Genomic DNA, 11,111 nt, shown 5'->3' on the forward strand with positions numbered 1-11,111 from the left:
GTTGTTCACGTCTGTAAAATTACATCTTGTATAATGCTTTGCTCTGTTGTTCACATCTGTAGAATTACATCTTGTATAATGCTTTGCTCTGTTGTTCACATCTGTAGAATTACATCTTGTATAATGCTTTGCTCTGTTGTTCACATCTGTAGAATTACATCTTGTATAATGCTTCGCTCTGTTGTTCACATCTGTAGAATTACATCTTATATAATGCTTTGCTCTGTTGTTCACATCTGTGGAATTACATCTTGTATAATGCTTTGCTCTGTTGTTCACATCTGTAGAATTACATCTTGTATAATGCTTTGCTCTGTTGTTCACATCTGTAGAATTACATCTTGTATAATGCTTCACTCTGTTGTTGATGTCTGTAGAATTACATCTTGTATAATGCTTTGCTCTGTTGTTCACGTCTGTAGAATTACATCTTGTATAATGCTTTGCTCTGTTGTTCACGTCTGTAGAATTACATCTTGTATAATGCTTTGCTCTGTTGTTCACATCTGTAGAATTACATCTTGTATAATGCTTTGCTCTGTTGTTCACATCTGTAGAATTACATCTTGTATAATGCTTTGCTCTGTTGTTCACATCTGTAGAATTACATCTTGTATAATGCTTCACTCTGTTCCAAGTCACGTCTGGATTGTTCAAACCATAAAGAAAGAACAAGCTGAGAAAAAAAAACCCTTAATTTTATTTTTCTTTCAAAAGGATAATTCCCAAAGTACATCTGTTTTATCCTGTGGGGGTTGTTGCAAGATATCTTTGTACCAAATGTCATTTAATATAAGGGAACTGCAAGTAAAAATAATATTTTGTAATGTTGGACTTTTCCCTTCATAAAATTGGAAACACCTTACCCCTTACATAACACTTCTGAATATGAATATATATATATATATGGAAAGTATATTTCATAAAAACAGGTTTAGTAATGTATCTGCCCTCTAGTTGTAGAGAATGTGAAAGGTTTGTTTCAATGGAATGAAACATAAATCTTCTCCATTACACAGAAGTACCAAGAAAATTACAAACAATTCAACTTACAAAATAGGGTAACTACAGGTTTTAGCTTAATAAAATGTTGAAAAATCACACCTATGGGTTGGTTGGCTGTAGACTCTTGTCTTGGTGTTTTGGTTATATATTTATTAACTGTACCTTAATATAGTGTACAATAATGCTTTTCACTCAGTCTCAGTGAAAAAACATATAGATAAATCTAACAAATAAAATTACTCAAAGTGCGGAATGTTTTAACAGTGATCGTTAAAGTCTTTGTAATCCCACCTTAAAAAATAAGTATCTTACTTTTAAGATTGAATCAAATTTTATCTGTTTATTACTTTAAGTTGTTGCATGGTTACTAGTCCAAACACAGAAAACTGATAGCACTTCAAGTAACTGCTACAAATCAAAATTTAAGAAGCACTGACTGCTGTCAAATCATTCACCAATAATAGTCATGTCTTAGATCCAAATCACCTGCGAAACAAGATAAATAAAATGGTTGTAAACAAAAATTATATGTATAACCCTTAATACCTGTATCAAGATTCTGTTGACAATAAAATCAGTAGCATTATAAACCTTAATATTATTATATGGCACTCGGTTAAGAAATTATCTTATTTCTCACGTGAAATCCTTATGTGGCTAAACCTGATATTTAAACAAGCTACATAACATGTTAACAACTCTTAATGCAACCAGGAAAGTTGGTATGTTCTGGTGTGATAACATTTCACCGAGTCACAAGGTTTGTGTGCTATCAAGAAAATCTTTTCCAGTTAAATTACCAGTTCCACTAGTGGGTGTGGCTGAGACAGATAGAGTTGCAATCACTGAAAGTTTAGTCAGCTAGAAAAGTCCTTTTGCTATCCATCAAATCTGCTAACAGGAGAGGTACTCACCTGAATGGGGAGTCTCACTCCCCTATTATTTGCGTGGTTCTTTGAAAGAAGGGGACTAAATTTTGTTAGCAATGAGATCACGCACGCACAAACAGTAATTCAGCTACGATGAGTAATGATTGTAATTTCTGAAAGCAAGTACTTGTGTAGATCAGCTCTACAGCTGTGTAAGTACGCAGGTAGATCAGCTCTACAGCTGTGTAAGTACGCAGGTAAACGGATATGGTGAACTAAGAATGAACGTGAAAAACTATTGAATTTTACCACTGAACCAAATGCTGTACCTCTCAAAGTTTTCTTTTAAAATTACTGTAATGTATGATTTGCAAAAATAACAAAAACAAATATAATCAACTCAAAGGTGCATTAATAATATGCTGACATTAAAGAGGTTAAAAGAAACACACCTGATCAATTCTGACTCGAAAATCATAACAGTAAATTATAGTTCTCAAAGTATCTACTTTATGTCTTTATTTGAGTCTTGAAGCTCCATATAAAAAAGTGTTGCACCTCCTGAAAGAGAATTAGAAACTTTATCATACAAAAATGTCCCACCTTCATTTATACCAGTTCAAAACATAAGAATAGGTTTTAACAAACATTAGTACACAGATACATATCTAAAGAGGGGTGTAGCCACAATCTTACATTAAAGAATTCTTTTTGTAGTTGTTGCTAATTATTCAAATAGACAGACACAAAACATATGTGAGGTAAGATGATTAAAACAGGGAGTTCAGGGGAATTACCAAAGTAAAACTTTGAAAATCTGAAGGTGCAATAAACCACACTGATTCTATTGTGTCTTAAAAATAATAGTGTGCCATCCGATATCCACATGAATAATTCTAAACCACATACTGATTTAAAATAGCAAATCTGTTGAAGAAGTGTTATGCTGTAAGCAAAGCATTTAAAATATTAGATAAGCTAAACCCAACTGAATGGTGACACTAAAGCATGTACTTTTTAAGTAACAGCTTTATAAATAAGCTGATTCAAATACAGAAGAAAATTGCTCACTGTTTAGAATTATGTGCATCAGTTCTACTTTCACTGTTAGAAAACTTTATTTCAAGTAAGTCAAGCACATAAAATTTACATGCTGTATTTCACATCTCAATCAATAGTAAGCTTGTTTTGTAACCTCCAGAAATAAAAAAAAAATAAAATACATTCTCACATACTGTATACTAGAATACCAATAACAAAAGCTTTATTTTATATAGAGAATACCACTATTTAAACAATTTTGTGTGTGTAATCCTCTCAAGAATTAAAGAAAGTCCATAACTGAAAAATGAGATTACTCACTCTTAAAATAAATTCAGAATTTCATGTGTCATATTGAATAAAAATGTTGCACATTTCTAGACATATCTTGTAAATACAACCAAGTATCGAGAATATTTTTAATGAATTATGATTCTCTGAAGATATTTATATACAAATTTTGAGAAGTACCAACTGTCAAAAGTATGTTAGTGTACATTCAATCAGTTTAACAACTATCCTACACATCTACACATAATGAATATATTGAAACATTTGAAATGCATAAAAATACATAAAACAGGTAACGTGAATTCATAGAGTAAGAAAATTAAACATTTTTTATTTCAATTTCATAACATTTCCTTGAGAGTATAATGCAATTAAAAATTGTCTCCAGTTACAACTTTCTTTAGTGTAATTTGAAAATACATTTTCTAACTTTAGGATGATTTTAATACTAAGAATCTCCATTCAAGCTTTTCTCCACCTTCCCCAGCACCTTTCAGAAATGAGTTCATCGCTCAACAGAAAAACAAATTTAATGTGATAAAATAATACCTTTTATAAACAAATGCGAACTTGAATATCGTATCACTAACAATTTCTTATTCAGTTAAGAAGTTCAATACGAAAAACAAGGCTTGGACTTCACTGTTAACATGATCTGATAATGAAATCTGTCAAGTCCTTTAACCATGTTGATCGTTGGTTAAAACTGACAACTCTACCACATATATTTCAGAGAAGGTTTCAGACAAGAGCACTTGAACAATGAAATACGAGTTTATAAATGTAAGACACTTTTAATGATAAAATGATGTGGAAACCAACAATTAAGTTCTGAAATGTGGTTAATGTGGATATCAGCTCCAATAATTTGAGGTCTAATTTAGAAGAACCTTACTCATATTACAGGAAGTTTTTTTCCTATCATGGACTTATTGATAGGGTATCCAGTTATTAAATAAGAGAGATAGAATAAGTGCAGACCAGTTTACTCTATTTCAGCCCTCTAATTCCCATCTGCAGTGCTGTGCCGACAACAGGGGAAAAGGCACATTCAAGGCGAGGCTAGATTCTTTGAAAATTACACCACCCCTATACAGCGTGAGTTAGAGAGCATGTGTTATCTTTGAAACCACTGGCCAATAGCAACCAAGCGTACCAAATTACAATTCCCAACCACGCCAGGATGGCGGCACCAGTCTGCCGCCACTAAAACTATTAGCACGTAGACCCCTAGCTCGAACCATCATGGCTGCCATACATTTACACAACAGTTCTCCATGAAACTATCTGTCTGGTTGCAAAATTAAAATCATAGGAAACTTGGCTCCATTGCTTCTGAGTGGCTCCTGCCTATTAAAGATGTGTATCATTTTTCTCCCCTGGGAGAGAATAATGTTTTAGACTGTAGTGGAGAGGTTGGCACAGATCCACTGGAACTGGTCGTCAGGTGTATTATTAAGGAGGGAACAATGGCTGCCAGCTACAGACTCCTCCTGGCTAGAAACAGTTGAGCACTGCATCTATCCTATCATTAGAACAATACAGCTACCTACTTATTGATATCGGCTTCCAAGCAAAGTTTTTTACTTAAAGAGATTAGAACTAGGTAAGGTTAATCAAGACAGTACAGGAACATGAAGTGATAAATGTTTTTATGTTTGTTTGTTTTTTGTGGTACACACTAAAAAGCTTGTTTTAACAACATAATTATAAAAAGAAATATTCCAAGAAATGCTTTTAAAGAAAACATTAGTTTCAAACCTTACAAAATACAATTTATCTGTTTATGTTGGCCACACAAGTTTCAATATATGAATTATAGTACACAGGGGAGTGGTAACTGAAAGAAATAAAACTCAAAATCAATAAGGGTTAGAAAAGTGACAGAGAATTACTTAAAAGTCACAGAACTAAATCTGATTTCTTTTCATTAGCTAATACAAGTAGTCTTACATGGTCACTGTCATTGCTGAAAATACAATTAGGAAATTGTAACTTGTGATAAAATAATACACTTATCTACTATTAATCCTTTGAAAGAAATGTCACAAGGTCAAAATCACATTTTCTCTTAATTTTAAACTCAAAATAATAATTTTTTCTTTCAAATTACAGAATATCAAAATAAAAATTATTTTGAAAATGCCTTGGTGACAAATAATTCTAAATAATATTAGATAATAAATAAAAAGAACTTAAGCTACATCCAACACATTTAGTTTCACATATTATAAATTTTTAATCAATATTTCATTCATAAATAAAAAGACTGGAAAACAGGCTATTTTTCAGAACAATATAAATATCAAATGCATTTCCTATACACATACATTTACAAGTTATCAATTTTATATTCAAGTAGCAATTCTTGCATTTTATGCAACAAGTAGAGTCACTTACAAAGTAGTTCTTTGACAATTTGTTCTCTGTGTAACACATAATTATCTAAATTAGTTTAATATGGTGGCATTTCTCCAGGATGAAATATTTACCATTAAAAGTTGAGATGAAAGATATTGCACATAAAAAACAGTCTTTTCTGAAAAAGGAAACACATTTTTCAAATATTTAAGGCATATTGATATCCCATTTGCTGCAAAAAGTGTAGATTACCTCAAAAATTTGTAACAGTTATATCATTAAAATCCTGTATGTAAAATAATAAACCTTCATACTTTTATATTTTTTCATATTTTACTTAAAGGTAAAAAAACTAGCAGGCCACATATATACAGTACTTTCCTTAAATAGCATTTACTAAATATAGTATAGCTTTTACAAGAAATGTCAGTATACTCAAACATATCAGGTTAAGAAACGCATGTTTTCTCAGCTATACCCTTTCTAATTATTAAAATATTACATCCTTAAATACTAATTATGTAAGATACTCGGACTTGTTTTTTTGTAAAATTGTAAAAGTCAAACAAATGATCCATTCACAGCTTTGAATGTGTCAAACCTACGTATCTAGAATATATAAAAACAAACAAAATGAAGATTAACCTAAAATATTTCTTCACAATCTTCATAAAGCCATGCATCAACTACTTCAGGTGAAAAAAAGGTCTCACTACAGAAGCCGAAACGTCACCTTCTTCACTCAACAGGCAGTTGTAGTCCAATAACTTTCTCAAACCTAGAAAACGAAACTATATATATGAAATTATTAATAATAGTTGTGTTGATACGAGTTTAAATTTTGATCTTTTTTGAGAACATGCATATTACCTACAGCTCTAGCATTCGGACCTAAATTTTTTGGGCAATGAACCATAACATGCACCTCGATAAGACCTGACCACGTCAGGCATAATGCAAACTGTCTTTCACGAACTATAAGTAAAATTCTGTATTAGTTTACCGTAACACTGAAGAATCGCTTTCAGAAGTGAATGTTTATTTATATTTATCCAAACCTTCAAAAACTTTTTTCTTCCTTTTCTTTTACATTTTAGATACGAAACATGTCTTTATAATATTTCAATGAAACTAATATGTATTTTTTGCTCTGTTGCTTCTGTTTTTTATTAATGTATTTTTAAGGTCATCCAAATTCAAAATATAAATGACCAAAAAACTATAAAAGAAATTAAACGTAAAGTAACACTAAACGAAAAAAGGGATATTGTTATTATTTTGTTGATAGCATTCAACTGTAATCGATTTGATCACGCCAATGTCAGTGTATTTTTAAAAAATAGAGTTGGGATTATACAAGGCTTTTTATTTTCATACGTAAATTGCTTTAACTCTTCCCAGTAAAACATGTCAAGCCAAAAAAAAAACAAAATAATATAATAATAATAAGAGACTTTTTCTTTAATTTACAATGCGATGTCAAACTTCTGTGAATACAATTTGCACATAAAAATGTCATGATATTTACCACATCAATATTTTTTATCATTTTTTAAGATATACACACAAATGTAACAAACGTCGTAGTTTTCTTCAGTAATAATTGCCCAGTAACATAGTAAAGTAACCAAGTTTTAAAGAACCCCACGTCATCATCAGGGTATCACGTCAACAAAGTTAAACGTTCTTTAAAACAACTTGTAATAACCACAACTCCAAGTTTGTGTTAATCGATTCTAGAACCGTATTTGTAAGAATACGCCTTCATACTTCTAAATGGAACTAATTCTACTATGAAAAGGACTTTTTTGTAGGGGAAGAAGAGGGCATAAAAAATGAAATGGTTAAATGAGTGGTCGGTCGAGGAAACAGAACCTCCACCTTTTCATTATGTCATTAGGTAAAATTATTGGTTCGCAGATGTCATCCTGGTTTCTATAGCAACGCATCCTTTTCCGTTGTTTTGGATGAATGACCTGCAATGGTTATCCTGGAATCCGAGCCAACTTATCAGCCACTTAGTTCATCTAACTAATCAAATAATATTTACAACAATAAGAGCTTATCGAAGATATAAACGTCTAGCAGTAGTTATGAAAAGTTAAACCAACTACGAAAATATTTTTTACATCTACAGTTTTCTTTCATTTTGCTCAAATTTATCAAAAGTGCAGTTATTCATCTAGACAAAGTAAACTGTTTTAATATTTATCCACTAGCAAAATAAACTTAAATACTTTGAGGTTTTTATAAATATTTTTGAGAGTTCATACATTATTTTCTGTTGTGAACATTTACGAAACCCTTTAAACTACATCAATATTGGACAAAAAACATTGGAATTTTATAAACACACATCAGTTGAATTGAACTATATCATTGTTTATTAATGTATAAATAGAAATTTAAGATATTGAGAACAGTTTTATCTGTTTTGTTGTAGTTTGGCCATTAGTTTCTTATTTAACTTTGGAACGAAAAATCAGAATTATCATGGCGGACAATTTTAAGTAATTAAAAGGTGCAGCAGCAGATGGTAAGTTAACCAATTATTTGGTTTGATTAGTTGGTATAACATCACCCTTTGTGTACGTACTAAGAAAGGGGTGCTCCAGTATACGTTACAGTGTACATATAATTTTTACACTAAACGGCCATTTTACCAATATTCTCACTTCAGTGCGAAAATTATAAAAAAAAAAGCGAACGGTTAATATATCTTTTCGTGACTTATTAATAAAAATAAAACGTATTACTTTATTTTTTGTTCAATCTACAAGATATTGCACGTTATATATTCCAACAGATGATTTTTATAATTGCAAATAGTTGTCAACGGCTTACCCTAGAGAAGTGTAAATCAATAAAAATATTTTACATAAAAAATGTATCATTTTTTTCTAACCCTTAAATCATTTCGCTACTCATTATAAGAGTTACATTATAAACTCTAGTAAATAACATGCCGCTGCTGGTTAGTTACCTTTCTAATTACATCTATGATGTTTTTCTTTGTTCATCCAAATGTTATTTGGTGTTTTCAACCTGGACAGCACTGGATGCGAAATTCATAAAGCAAACAAACAAATACAAAAGCAGAAATGCCAAAATAATTAATCACTTAGTAGTTTACAGTTGAATTTGTCACCAGAATAACAGAAAATGTAAAGGTACTATGGATATAGTTTAAATTTCGCGTAAAGCTACACGACCGCTATCTGCGCTAACAGTCTCTAATTTAGCAATAAAATATTAGAGGAAAGGCGGCTAGTCATCACCCCAATCGTTAGCTCTTGAGCTAGTCTTTCACCAACGAACAGTTGCATTGACCAAACATTATAATGCCCCCACGGCTGAAAGAGCAAGCATATTTGGAGTGCGGGAGATTCGAACCCGCGACCCTCAAATTGCGATTCAAGCGCCGTAACCACCTTGCCATGCTGAGCCTTATCACAATCTGTTCCCTAGAAAGGTAGTATTTCGGTAGAACTTGAGCAACTGTAACATGGGAAGTTTAAAAAGAAAACATAATTTGTCTATGTATTAAAAACTACCTGCTCTAGTTAAATTTCGTCAGAGGCACATCGAGGGTCACACATATAATTCAAGAAAGTTTGTACACGACACAGTGTATGTGAAATAAAAAAAATTATATACCTGATACATTTTCTCGCACGCTAGCTCTGCTTGTATTCTCTTTCAACCATGTAAGATAGGTGATTTAAATTAAATACGTGACAGTCTACAAGATACTATGGGGATCAATCAAAGCTGTCCAGGAGAGACAGTTCTTTGGATTATTATATTGGTTGATTGTGACAGAAAGTACACTGAACACCAACTCGTGACAGATTTGAAACGTCTTATATCGTGTCCAGACTTTCTTAAATAAAATTTAGATTCTCCAGGTACCAGTGGTAAATATATGGGACCACAAAAGAGCAATTTTTGACCATAAATTCCAATACTAAAATACTGAGAAAGGGAAAGGTATGTGGTACTTTTGGTAACCATACCTCATAGCAAGTCTATATAAAGATCTATGCAATTTTTGTTTGCAAAGTTTGGGTATTTATCGATTTCACCCAAATATCATTCACTTATACATAATTGGACTTGATTTTAACATCTAGTACACACGTGTTGTATCATAATATTTACATGATGTGTGTTATGGAACAAAAGACATCATAAATATTATATCTTTAATAAGCGAATATGCTAGCGTTAGGGCAATAAATATGTCGTCAGGAGTACTGAAACACTTGGCAACTGTGACATTCAATTTTTCATATATATTCATAATACGGTGACATATAATATTCATACTATTTGTCTTACCAGACTGATCAGGGCACATGGTTAAATACCAAAACTGCGCCATACCTCGGTCCATCGACACTCACGGGGCTTCCAGACAATTCCAAAGTCACATCATTGATGCTACAGGGCAAAGCATAGACATTAGAGATTTGAACATTTCAGAACTCTGAGTACTCTTTTCACATCACATCCATGTTATGAGTTCGCTATACTTGTACTCTCTGTAGGTGAAAATAATATTGTTTTGTTTTTGTTGCTGTTTATTTTCACGCAATACTACACGAGGACTATCTGGGCTAGTCATCCCTAATTTAGCAGCGCAAGACTAAAGGGAAGATAACTAGTCATCATCACCCACCACCAACTCTTGGGCTACTGTTTTACTAGTAAATATTGGGATTAACTGTCACATTATAACGCCCCCACAGCTGAAAGGGCAAACATTTTTGGTGTGACAGGGATTCAAACTCGCGACCTTCAGATTGCGAGTCGAGCGCCCTCATTACAGGAATTGTATTGCGGTTTCATGTATTCATCGCTTTTCACTTTATAATATCCTGATAAGCTTATGTTTGTTTGTTTGTTGTTTTTTGCACTTGGCATACGCCAGACTTCTACCTGTGTTACTGCGATTTAAGTGTTTAGTAGGGACAGAAACAGCCTTTATGTTGGCCCATCCTTTCATTCCTTTAAAGGTTCAGTTGTTTTTAAGATATAATATTTGTACATACGGGTTTTTATTGGAATTAAACCAGTACAATACGCAATAAACTTAATATTCTGATTTATTTAAAATTTCGAGATATAACATATCGGGTATTGCGCCATCAGGGAAATCTGATCTGACTGGATATTAATTTTATTATGAATCGGATAATGTGTGTGTGTTTTATTTTATCAAAGTCACATCGGGTTATGTGCCGAGTCCACCGAGGGAATCGGATAAGATAGCTTTTACATCAAAACAACGATCTCATAATATTACCCAGGTGTAATAGTAACACGCACATCATATAGACTAGGTATTGGGTCATCTAGCCAAGTAGTAATTTCTACTAGCTTTTAAACAGTGACATTTCCTTGCCATTAAAAAGTAGAATCCTTGGTTGTGGTATTTCAGACGGACATTGTTTTTATATAGTTCAAATACACACAACTCTTGCCTTTTGGATGCCAAAAATGGTCTGGATAGCAGCAGCTATAACAACTGCAAGCACAATA

The 11,111-nt window shown here is 32.3% G+C and overlaps 1 long non-coding RNA gene across 1 annotated transcript; it reads right to left on the reverse strand.

Moving 5' to 3' along the window:
- Positions 1-697: 697 nt before the first annotated feature.
- Positions 698-6,693, reverse strand: LOC143255968 (uncharacterized). The gene is made up of 4 exons (XR_013030944.1): positions 6,438-6,693; positions 6,213-6,358; positions 2,327-2,435; positions 698-1,491 (listed from the first exon to the last, which is right to left on the reverse strand). It is a non-coding gene; the product is annotated as an uncharacterized LOC143255968 (long non-coding RNA).
- Between the last annotated feature and the right edge of the window lie 4,418 nt (positions 6,694-11,111).

The sequence above is a fragment of the Tachypleus tridentatus genome, chromosome 7 (assembly GCF_004210375.1).
Source record: "Tachypleus tridentatus isolate NWPU-2018 chromosome 7, ASM421037v1, whole genome shotgun sequence".
Taxonomy (NCBI): domain Eukaryota; kingdom Metazoa; phylum Arthropoda; class Merostomata; order Xiphosura; family Limulidae; genus Tachypleus; species Tachypleus tridentatus.